Below are 12875 nucleotides of genomic sequence, written 5' to 3' on the forward strand. Positions count from 1 at the left end.
TATATATATATATATATATATATATAGAATCCACAAAGTGACGAGCCGTGGTAGTGCGCGTTCCAAGAATAAATGTGTGTACCAATCCAGGCAAAGATGAAGTGCTTACAAAGTCCTGCCAAAGCACTTTCGTACATCAAAGGCTACAAGCTCATTACCAACCACTTGTCGGAATAAAGATAGATATAGTAGCTGCAACAGTCTGTTTAGACCAACCTCAGTGTACCTTGTGTTTAGGCTGTAGTCCACTATCAAACCATGAGTACTTCTAGGCGAGCTGCTTCCTTATACACATCCAATCTCCATAAGAGACAAACACCATTCGGTTCCTTAAACTCTGTTATACCATATAAACTGTTAGCAGACTGCTTCCTTGTACAAATCCAGCATCAGTAAAAGAAAAGACCATTCGGTTCAACCTTCTTTATTCATGTGTGAGCTTTCACGGCAATACAGAGCCGCTTCATCAGACAAACAACAATGCTCTGTATTCATTTTGACCTTTTGGATTTGTATATGAGAAGAGCTATTTCGATGTGCTTTGTCGCTTAGACATTATGTTAGCTTGAGTATGTTATTCGTAAGAAGTTTTAATCTAAGTGTGATCTGTACAACACGTTGGCTTCGTAACAATGGTGTTATGTGTTGTTAAAATGAAGTTTCTTTGAGTCCTATTTGCATTTATAACATTGCTATTATGAATTATTTGATTTTATATTATCATTTGATTTTATTGTTGCACTGTCACTTTAAATGCTTTAGCACAGCATACCAGGAAGTTAGTAGGAGTGACTTCCTCCAATGTATTTTTTAAAAATTGGAGCTCTTACAGAGCATTGTTGTTTGTCTGATGAAGCGGCTCTGTATTGCCGTGAAAGCTCACACATGAATAAAGAAGGTTGAACCGAATGGTCTTTTCTTTTACTGATGCTGGATTTGTACAAGGAAGCAGTCTGCTAACAGTTTATATGGTATAACAGAGTTTAAGGAACCGAATGGTGTTTGTCTCTTATGGAGATTGGATGTGTATAAGGAAGCAGCTCGCCTAGAAGTACTCATGGTTTGATAGTGGACTACAGCCTAAACACAAGGTACACTGAGGTTGGTCTAAACAGACTGTTGCAGCTACTATATCTATCTTTATTCCGACAAGTGGTTGGTAATGAGCTTGTAGCCTTTGATGTACGAAAGTGCTTTGGCAGGACTTTGTAAGCACTTCATCTTTGCCTGGATTGGTACACACATTTATTCTTGGAACGCGCACTACCACGGCTCGTCACTTTGTGGATTCTACAGAATTTGGGGCTTGGTGGTTTCTACTATATATATATATATATATATATATATATATACATTATATATATATATATATATATATATATATATATATATATATATATATATATATATATATATATATATATATATATATATATATATATATATATATGGCAGTTGGGTTAGAGGATTAAGAAGCTGTTAACGAGCTGTTTACTGTGATTCAGTGGTACAAGGTTTGATTTCTTCAGCCTCCATTGCATAACAATATGAACAAGTCATTTAAACAGACAATGCTTCTGGGCAGACCCTGCAAAAGGTCCATGGAGATCAGTACTCTACCCTGGAAAACAAATAAATAAATATGTATGTGTGTGCAAGCATGTGTGTGTATATATGTATATATATATATATATATATATATATATATATATATATATATATATATATATATATATATATATTATGTGGGCAGCACTTTTATATACCATAAAACCAATACTGTGAAGCATCAAACTATGTTGTGCACAGGAATTTGGAATTAATGCGATAGAGCAAAAGGAAAAAAGTCTCGCGCGCGCGCACACACACACACACACACACACACACACACACACACACACACACACACACCTAATGACTTGGTACTTTGAGATCACGTTATGTGCTGTGATTTCTACTTTGAGAGAGAAACACAAATATACCATTTACACATTTAAATACACCCAGAGATAACACACACAAGCACACATACCATTCACAGACATAAACACACCCAGAGACAGCAGACACAAGCATACATAGCATTCACAGATGTAAATATGCCCACAGACAACACACACAAGCACACATTCTCATATGAAAGATGGTAGTAACAATACATGGTTCTCAAGTGTATACAGTACGAAAGGAAGGAAACAAATGGTAAGACATGGTAGAAACGTTTAATCACCTGCATGAGATGTAAAGGCCCTAAGTGGTTACATCCCATAAAAATAACCATAATTTATATTTCCTTTTTTATTTTAAATAGAAGACAAGCAAACTAACCAGAATACTAAAACAAAACTTCAGTACAAGCCAGGTACTTTGAGACAGCGAGACATAAACACATTGTACACATGCTCAAATGCTATCCCCCCACACATTGCCACTCATACAGATACAGATACATCTATGCATGCATACAGCCTCACACAGACAAACACTGTCTTACACATGCACATCCTCATACACAGATGGACATATACCCCTCATTAGTGTACCACCGATCATGACAAGCTATTGTATGTTCATGTATATGTAAATTGTGTTAAAAGTTAAAAAGTTTGGTGAAATATTGTTAATAAGATTTTCATATATGACCGCAATAAAAACTCTTATTATCAATTTTACACCCATTTAATTCAGACTTCTATCTCCAATCATCTCCCAGTCCATCCATATATTACATACTATTTCATAATTAATTTAGTCCTTTTTGGCCTGTGCATCATATTATTTGTTTCAGCTACCAATTACAAGCATAAATATAAGAGTGCTTTTAAATGAGGTTTGGTAACAAACCAATTTGTCCAGGGACATCTTCAGAGTGGCGTTAGGTAAATATATTAGTAGGAGCTAAGAGGGTAGGGGGAGGAAACTATTAAACAGGAAGGAGGGATGATTGGGAGAAAATGAGACAGGGGTAGGGATCGGCTTAAGTAGCTTATGCAAGTGTAATTGGGCAAGGAATTACATTTTGGAATGAAGTTGTTAAAACAAGTTGACCCGTAGGTGTACCAGCAATGCAGGTAGGCCTGGAGTTGCTGGTGGATGGTGGGTTGGTCAAAGGTAGGTAGTTGCATGTTTGTATAATAAATATTTTTTTTCTCTCTGTCTTCTTGATTTGCTGTGGTTTGGATATGGGACCAGAACAGAGGGGAAGGTGATGGTGGTGGTTAGTTTGTGTCTGCTTGTCATGGGATACTATCAGATTTTGAGAGAAAGACCTTCACAGTATCACCGTTAGGGGAGGGGGGGGTTTACCAGTTACTGGACATCCCGTCTCCACTAAAATAATAAAAAAAAAAAAAATATATATATATATATATATATATATATATATATATATATATATAGAATCCACAAAGTGACGAGCCGTGGTAGTGCGCGTTCCAAGAATAAATGTGTGTACCAATCCAGGCAAAGATGAAGTGCTTACAAAGTCCTGCCAAAGCACTTTCGTACATCAAAGGCTACAAGCTCATTACCAACCACTTGTCGGAATAAAGATAGATATAGTAGCTGCAACAGTCTGTTTAGACCAACCTCAGTGTACCTTGTGTTTAGGCTGTAGTCCACTATCAAACCATGAGTACTTCTAGGCGAGCTGCTTCCTTATACACATCCAATCTCCATAAGAGACAAACACCATTCGGTTCCTTAAACTCTGTTATACCATATAAACTGTTAGCAGACTGCTTCCTTGTACAAATCCAGCATCAGTAAAAGAAAAGACCATTCGGTTCAACCTTCTTTATTCATGTGTGAGCGCTTTCACGGCAATACAGAGCCGCTTCATCAGACAAACAACAATGCTCTGTATTCATTTTGACCTTTTGGATTTGTATATGAGAAGAGCTATTTCGATGTGCTTTGTCGCTTAGACATTATGTTAGCTTGAGTATGTTATTCGTAAGAAGTTTTAATCTAAGTGTGATCTGTACAACACGTTGGCTTCGTAACAATGGTGTTATGTGTTGTTAAAATGAAGTTTCTTTGAGTCCTATTTGCATTTATAACATTGCTATTATGAATTATTTGATTTTATATTATCATTTGATTTTATTGTTGCACTGTCACTTTAAATGCTTTAGCACAGCATACCAGGAAGTTAGTAGGAGTGACTTCCTCCAATGTATTTTTTAAAAATTGGAGCTCTTACAGAGCATTGTTGTTTGTCTGATGAAGCGGCTCTGTATTGCCGTGAAAGCGCTCACACATGAATAAAGAAGGTTGAACCGAATGGTCTTTTCTTTTACTGATGCTGGATTTGTACAAGGAAGCAGTCTGCTAACAGTTTATATGGTATAACAGAGTTTAAGGAACCGAATGGTGTTTGTCTCTTATGGAGATTGGATGTGTATAAGGAAGCAGCTCGCCTAGAAGTACTCATGGTTTGATAGTGGACTACAGCCTAAACACAAGGTACACTGAGGTTGGTCTAAACAGACTGTTGCAGCTACTATATCTATCTTTATTCCGACAAGTGGTTGGTAATGAGCTTGTAGCCTTTGATGTACGAAAGTGCTTTGGCAGGACTTTGTAAGCACTTCATCTTTGCCTGGATTGGTACACACATTTATTCTTGGAACGCGCACTACCACGGCTCGTCACTTTGTGGATTCTACAGAATTTGGGGCTTGGTGGTTTCTACTATATATATATATATATATATATATATATACACACACAAACACACACACACACACACACACACACACACACACACACACACACACACACACACAAACACACACACAAAATTATTTATCTATTTTGTTTATTTATTTTATTTACAGGAATAAATAAACTTATGTAGTATAAAACAGAGAGGTAGGCAGGGGTTGATGAGTGTGGTCAACTACATTTTCTCATTTGGTTTCCTGAGCTTCAGCAGCTGATTGCTTGATGTCGAGGGTTGTTGTGGATCTTTTACTTTCAACATGTGCTGCTTTCTCCCTGTATCATAACAATGCTGATGTGGTCTACTCAGTTGAAACTGAGAGTGCTTTTCCTGGGTTCCGAACAAGGTTAAGTAATGTCTGCTGTCGTGCATGCACAGTGTGGTACTAATCGCCAGTAGAGTGGGGCCATTATCTCTTAATGGTACACAGAATGAGACAGGAGAAAAAAGAGTATGCCTCTTGGGTAAAGAGTTTCGTGGTATGTCCAGATTGGTGCCTCATAGTTTTATGTGTTTTATGACAAGTAAGTGGCATATCATTGCAGATCAATGTTTGACAATGAAGAAAAGCATTTGAGTTTCAGACGTCTTTCCCTTCAGTAAATTTGAGTTAAGGCAAAACCTTTTATTCTGTCAACCTTGAGGTTTTCGAGAGTTCCACTGGCTTTCTGGGGGGATAGGCAAAATGTTTTGAGTAGTGTCCCTGGCTTGGACTTTTGCTTCCCTGGTTTGGGGTTTATTGGCTTGCTGGACTGGTGGATTGAGAGGTTGTCTGGTCTGTGTCATGTGCGGATACTGGAAATCAATGGTGAGTCATGGGCGGGGGGAAGCAGCACTTTATTTCTTGTGTGGGATCATGGTTTGGCTCTGTCACAGTACCAGGGGTCCACTGCTCTGTCACAGTAGGGGGTTGCTGATGTACTATGAGTTGTGTTGGCTTGCAATTGCTGGATTATATGGGACTCAGTGAGTTTCCTTTGGTTGGCTGTTCTTAGCTTTTTCAAAAAAATAAATAAACAGTGGCACAGCTCTTCACTGGTTCACTTTCCCCCTCAGAACTTGAGCTGTTGCTTTTAAAACTTGTGGATTTTCTATCGAATCACAGGGATGATCTGAGGAGTTAAGCCACCAGGTGGTGACATGCATTGAGTTTTGGGTTTCACATCTTTTGGAGGTAAGCACAGGCCCAGTTTATCTTGTAAATTTCAAGTATAGAGCAATAAAATTTGTCTCTGTTATAGTAAAATGAATCAAGAATGGTATGGTAAATTTTATTACATATGGCGCACAAGTAAAGCCTTTCACAAAACAGGATACAAGGAAAGAGATATAGACAGGTGGTGGAAGTCTGACAAGATTGCCACTAGCTGCACTAAAACACAACAGGGCTTATGGGTTAGGTTGGTCAAGTTTATTGCAACTGTGCACTTTTCATAAACTTGTGGTTTCCTGGCAAGTTAATGGTGCTTTACTAACAGTAGAGTTTAGGAAATGACAGATGTGCATTTGGACTTCATACCCCTTGAGAGAATCCATGCTGCTGTAAAGCCCATTGTTCTGTGAACCTTTGAGCTTCTTTTGGACATTGGTCCCACTTTATTCATGGTTTAGAATCATTTAATGATGGTGAAGTAAGTGAAAATGTGTGGTTACTTCCTAAACAGCACTTAAAACTTCTGCTATACAGAAGCTTTAGGTTTTGGTAGATAGAAAGGCTTACCTTCATGCCAAAATTCTCTGATTTATTAATGTAGATGTATTACACACATATTTTATCATTATGAAACATCATCTGGTGCAGTTAAAGATGAAGTAGGCAGTCATGACTAAGATAGACACACTACACTGTAAAATGTATAACATTTGGAAGACAAACAGCTCTAGCAGCAGCAGTAAAAAGTTCAAATTCTGTTTTAAGAGACATTGACTGGTACTTGGGGTGTTCTTTCTGATAGAACAGAAGGCTACAAATAAAATGAGGAATTTTAAACATAAAAAAAATGATGGCCATTCCAGTAGTGGTGCTCATCGTGCTCTGGTTTGACTAGATTTTCTAGTCTATTATGCATACAGTGGTATGGATGCTGTTTGCAGACTTGGGGATGGGTATCTATTGCTGTTCATAGGCAGTTGTTGCCATTTGGGGGTTGACCATTGGTTGCTGGTGCTGTTGCAAGGGGGAGTGGCTTCTCAGCATGCTGATTAACTGTACAGAGTTTCCTAGAATGTCCAGTTTTTGCCTCATAGTTTTGGTCTATTTTTCATGAAATTGTGTTTTTCTGGCAAATTGGTGTCAAACTATTGAAGACCGAGGTTGGAAGTAATGGCGGACATTTCAGTTTCAGACATCATGTCCTTTGGGAGTTTAATGCTAACGCGAAACCTGTTATTCCATAAACTTTTTAAGTTTATTTTTCATAAAATTGTAAATAATGGCAGACAGTTCAGTTTCAGACTTCAAGAAATTCATCTTAATGCAAAACCTGTTATTCTATAAACTTTCTAAGCTGCCAACAGCCATATTTAAAAATAATCCCTAATTTTGGGAGTTTGTTGCCTATTGGCAGGCGTGGTCCTGCTTTACCATGGCCATCATTAGTACACACCTCAAAGCCCACTAATAGGGTCTATATTATAAAACAATGAAAAGCGAACCCAACAGTGCAAAGTCCACAATAAACAAAAAATGTCACTGCTGAGACGGAACTACTTGAATTTTTTATTTTAAACAACTAACAAGTTTAAAAAAACAATAAACAGAACGACTGGATTGAGCGCTTTCTTCCCTCATATAGGGATTTCATCAGAATCAATGAGCATTCCCATAATCTTCCATTTATAGCCAATTACTATGACATCACAAGTAATTAATGTTACAAAACTCATTAATATTAAATAGGTTTCTGACCAATGATAAAGAGCAACGTGTATAAAACATTTATTAAAACATTCTAAATAAATCCTACCATAAATTATATACATTATGTAAGAACTTAATAAATATTAGTAAATATTACAGAATCATGTTAAAAACCTTTAGGTTTATTTCCCAAGTAAAGCTTTTTTGTTTAAAATAGGTTTGATAGAAATAATTTCATTTAAGCCAGGCGCTTGCCCAGTTTGTAACTTAATTTGCCACCATGTTTCTTTCTCTTCTATGTGGCTTTTATAATCCCCACCCCTTGGATCATGTAGAACTTTCTCTAAAATTCCGAAATTAAACTCTATAAATGGAAGATTTCTATTATAAAAAATTGAAAATGTGGATTTTAAATGTGATAGATTGTTTCAGACAAAATGTAAAAAACTTAAAAGGGACTTGGAAGAATACAAGAGTAATAAGGCATACATTTTGAAAAATGATAATTAAGATAAAAAAATTAATAAAGGATGGAATAATAAGCACCATGAGAGGAAAGCGAACATAGGATACGCGGAAAATAGAAGAGATAATTTTGAACATTCTAACAATAATTATGTAGAGAGTAATGATAATCACCATTTTCAGTATCAACAAGATTGGGATGTGGGCCCAAGGGACAACAGAGGAAGGTGGAACACAGGATGGAAAACTTACAGACAAAAGAACAAGGAATGGTAGATTTAATAACACAAGATGGGATAGTTTTCACCAGGGGAGGGTACCACATTTACAACTTTACAGGAATCGAAATAGAAAAAGAACACTTTAATTTATGCATGAAAGGTTTAAAATGTTTAATATTTACTAATATTTATTAAGTTCTTACATAATGTATATAATTTATGGTAGGGTTTATTTAGAATGTTTTAATAAATGTTTTATACATGTTGTTCTTTAACAATGGTCAGAAACCTATTTAATATTAATGAGTTTTGTAACATTAATTACTTGTGATGTCATAGTAATTGGCTATAAATGGAAGATTATGGGAACCCTCATTGATTCTGATGAAATCCCTATATGAGGGAAGAAAGCGCTCAATCCAGTCATTCTGTTTATTTTTTTTTTAAACTTGTTAGTTGTTTAAAATAAAAAAATCAAGTAGTTCCGTCTCAGCAGTGACATTTAGGGTCTATATTATAGTCGAAGTTTCAAAACTTCGAACCTCATATGAGTGAAGTCATATGAGTGAAATTCAAAACATCGGCTATATAATAAAATAAAAAAACTTACCTTACCGCTCTGAGCAGGGGGGCAAGCCCCCCTGCACCCCCCACACCCCCCTACTTAAATATACCAACTCTGAGAATTCAGTGCAGAAAGGGAAAATTTCCAATTCTGCGTGTGAAAAGCCATTGACTTTCACCTTCGACCTTTCCCACGTTCGATCATATGATGTCGACCATCTATGATTCGAACATCGGAACAGTCGCTCATCTAATATAGACCCCCACTAATAATAATAATAATAATAAAAAAAAAAAGCATAACAACTTACAGTTGAGAATGTGGTAATATTTTGTCATACAAGAGTGAGATGTTTTTGGGCAAGTACTAATAGGGCCTTGGATGTGACAAAAGAAGGTGACTTTATTGATGGCATTCAAAGGGTGGGAAGGTTGTCTTTGAATGTGTTTTTATGTATTTCAGATGACTGACATTTCTCTTTTTTTTTTTTTTTTTGAAGATGGTGGTGCTACTTTAGGCATTTCAGTTGCTGGAGAGCAGAGCAATGGGTCAGTACAGAGTTCATATCAGCTGGCAGGTGGAAGGATGTGGTCACATTAGGTGGCTGATATTGCTGCAAGGTGGAGTTTGATTTCTGGAGCTGCACAGAGAGAAGTCACAGGTACTGATACAATTTTATGCATGCATTTCATTGTGTGAGAGTTTGTGTGGTATGAGTACTGTGGGGTCAAGTAAGGATGAGGTATGTCAGAGGTTCAGTGAAGCAGGTTTTAGGTTTAATTATGGGGAGGGTGGCACCCACATGGAATGGGGGGAGTACAAGGATATGTGTAGAGTCATAATTGAGGTTGGGTAGGATTTTGGGAGCTCGATGGCTGTTAATTAGGATCACACAGAGGGCAGTGAGGAGGCTCTTTTGACCCTTTTTGGGTTTTAATGGGAAGAAGGGTTTGGAATGGGAAATCCAGGGATATGCAAATTCATTGATGTGGATTGGTCTAGTCTGGAAGCATTAGGAATTTTAAACAGTAAGTTAGGTTGAGGCTTTACTGGTTTACTGCTTACATGTGAGGGGACTTCTGGGTGTTAAGTTTCCTTAGTTGTTACATTTTATGTAGTACATGGTGGTTGGGTTTCAGTAGGATATAGCCTTAGCCTCATCAAGATGGTGTAGGTTTCAGACTGTTTTGAAATGTGTGGGCAGGTATTCAGTGGTACAAGTGACAGATGGGGAAGGCATGTTGGTTACTTTGAGTTGACAGCATCCTGAAGTATGCAGGTTAATTCGTTACATGGATAATAGATGGGGTTTGCTTAAGGAATTATTGAATTAAGGTGGGTTGGGACAATATGTAGGACTATTCATCTCTCATAAGGGAATTAGTGATTGTGTAACTATGGGGGAGTAGGAATGGGTAGGTTATTTAGCTTGTTTGTTATTTTTTTCCTTGGACTGAAGGGAGGCTGTTTTGCAGCCACTAGGGGTTAGGAGACTGGTGGGGCAGATTGTTGAGTTATTTTGTTCAGGCTTAGGAACAAGTTGGGATATTTCAGTTGCTCAAGGAGCTTTTAACTGCAATTATTTCAGTTCTGAGGGTGACAGGGTTACATTAATTTACTAAATTTTGTGCAGGGCCTCATGTTGGAAGGGTAGGTTTTGATATTGTGAAGTTTGGCAGACATTGCTTATTCTCAAACTAAGTCAGTTGCAAGGGTTGGCATTGTTTATGGAGAGCCATTGATCTGCATGCTGTCTGCTTATTCTCGATGGATGCAATGATGTCATTAACAGGGAGATCTTGGTTGCCAAATATTTTCTTGCCTTATAGTGAGTTTAATGTCATATTATTGGTGATTGATCGATTAGAAATGATATCTCATTCTGGTCATTAGTGTATCCATTGGGATGAGAAAGGGGATGCAATTAGACATATTTTGTTTTGGGTGTCATTGAGCTTAGAGTTTTAGTGGTATACTATTCTGGTGTGGTTTCTCCTCACTTGGGTTTAGTGTTTTGGTGGTGCATTTGACAGGTAATGACTTAGGAAACTATTGGTGGCTAGGTGAGTTTACCCAATTTGCAGAGGTTATGCTAGGTTATGAGGTTATGGCTGGCCACTGTAGCATTGTAGATGGGTGAGGGGTTAATTTTAGCCTGTTAGGCAGTTAGCTACTTTGGCTATTTATGAGTTAGGGCTTTTGGAGGTGGTGACATGGAACTAGTTTGGTTAGAGAGGATGTTGTACACCGAATGATGTCCTTGATGAGTTGTAATGAGCTGTTAGATCGGAAGATTGGTAAGAGATAAGGGGGACAGCCAGATCAGGCTGGTGGGCAAAGAAGAGGAACAGGTGTGCCCTCTTCATTTCCCCTTCTGGTTTTGGGTGTTCATTTCAATGAGTTGGGAAAGGAAAGTGAGTATTTGAAGGTGGCTTGATAAATAAGCAAATGGAGGTAAGGATGCTCCTTATTTGGTTGGATATTAATTTAATAAATAATAAATGAAGTGAGTGATGGGACGCTGCTTCATAAGTAAGTGAGTGGAGGTATGGATGCTGCTTACTGGGTCAGAGTGGGCATGTCACACTGTCCTGATTAACATTACATGGATATTGATGTTGGTAAATGAAATGAGTGGTAGGACGCTGCTTCGTAAATAAGTGAGTAGAGGTATGGAGGCTGCTTACTGGGTCAGGGTGAGCAAGGTCATGCTGTCCTGATTAACACTGCAGGGATGTTGATGCTGGAATTCAATCAGCTAAACAATGTTTCAGTTGTAATTAATAAATATGGGCTAATAAAGTCATGTTTATGAAAATTTAATAAAGGTAATCAAACATTATTCTGTGTGATGTATTTATGGAAGGGGACTGGGACAAATGTGTGTTGGCAACATCCATTCCAAGCTCCCCACCACTTGACATATTCTCAAGCATATCTTGAAGATTAGGTAGTCTTTCTTGCATACAGACTCATATGCAGTGTTGAACAAAGGGAACAAGCTGTGGGATATGCGCACTTTTAAACAGCTAAATAAATTGTATGCACTCCAGGACATGGAAGGCTTGAGAGAGAGATAACACGTATAAGGGCATGAAGTTAAAACTTTATTACAGTTCATATTGCAAATGCTTTGGGGAGACTTTCAGACAATGATACTCTCACATTCTTTTGTAGCATAAAAAGAAACATAAGCTATATTTTTTTATTATTAAATAAGAAACATCTTTATTGAATTATCATTTATGACATAGGTAATCATACAAGCAAATAAATGACAACAAACTATACAAACATATTTTCAGCTGCAAATATTGCATATCACATAAAGTTTTCTATACAGTCATTGTCATTCGACCATTTCCTAGAACATTCAGTTCATGCCTTCCCTTAAACCTCATTCCTCCTCCAAAACTCTACTCCACATGTACCTCTCCCAAAATTCTCATTATTTTCTATGCAATTTGCTACTAGCATATTCCAAAGATCCCACTCCCAGCTCTTCCGTCTCTGCCACTATATCCACAGCCCCCATTATAGTTGGTTTAGACTTTGATTTCCATTTTCTACTACTTGCTTTATTGGCAGCCACTAGTCTTTAAACTCAGGAAGGCCAAACTACTTCTAGACAATTTTGATGTATCACAGCTAAAAAAAATCACTTCCTTAGTTACACCAATTTGCTCATCCAGTATTTCTGACAGAATAGTCTGCAGGGAATAGTTATAGTCTGTCGACTCAATACACTACCAGAAAATATGTTCCTAATTATCTCTTTCTTCCCCATCACATCTCCAACATTTGTAATCTATATGAGGAAAAATTCTTCAAAGTCTGCTTGTAGCTGCACTCTATAAATCTGAGTTGAATGTCACCATAGATGTAATACAACCTCCTCAGATTAATAACTCTGAGATTCTTGCCACCAAATTGCAACTTAATACAAATAAATGCATTAATATCATCTGTATGCACATTCCCCCAGGTAACAATATATCTACATTTGAAGATATCCTGCACTGGTTATCATGTCACTAC

Source organism: Protopterus annectens, chromosome 10.part0, assembly GCF_019279795.1.
Source record: "Protopterus annectens isolate FY-2018-M chromosome 10.part0, PAN1.0, whole genome shotgun sequence".
Classification (NCBI taxonomy): Eukaryota; Metazoa; Chordata; order Ceratodontiformes; family Protopteridae; genus Protopterus; species Protopterus annectens.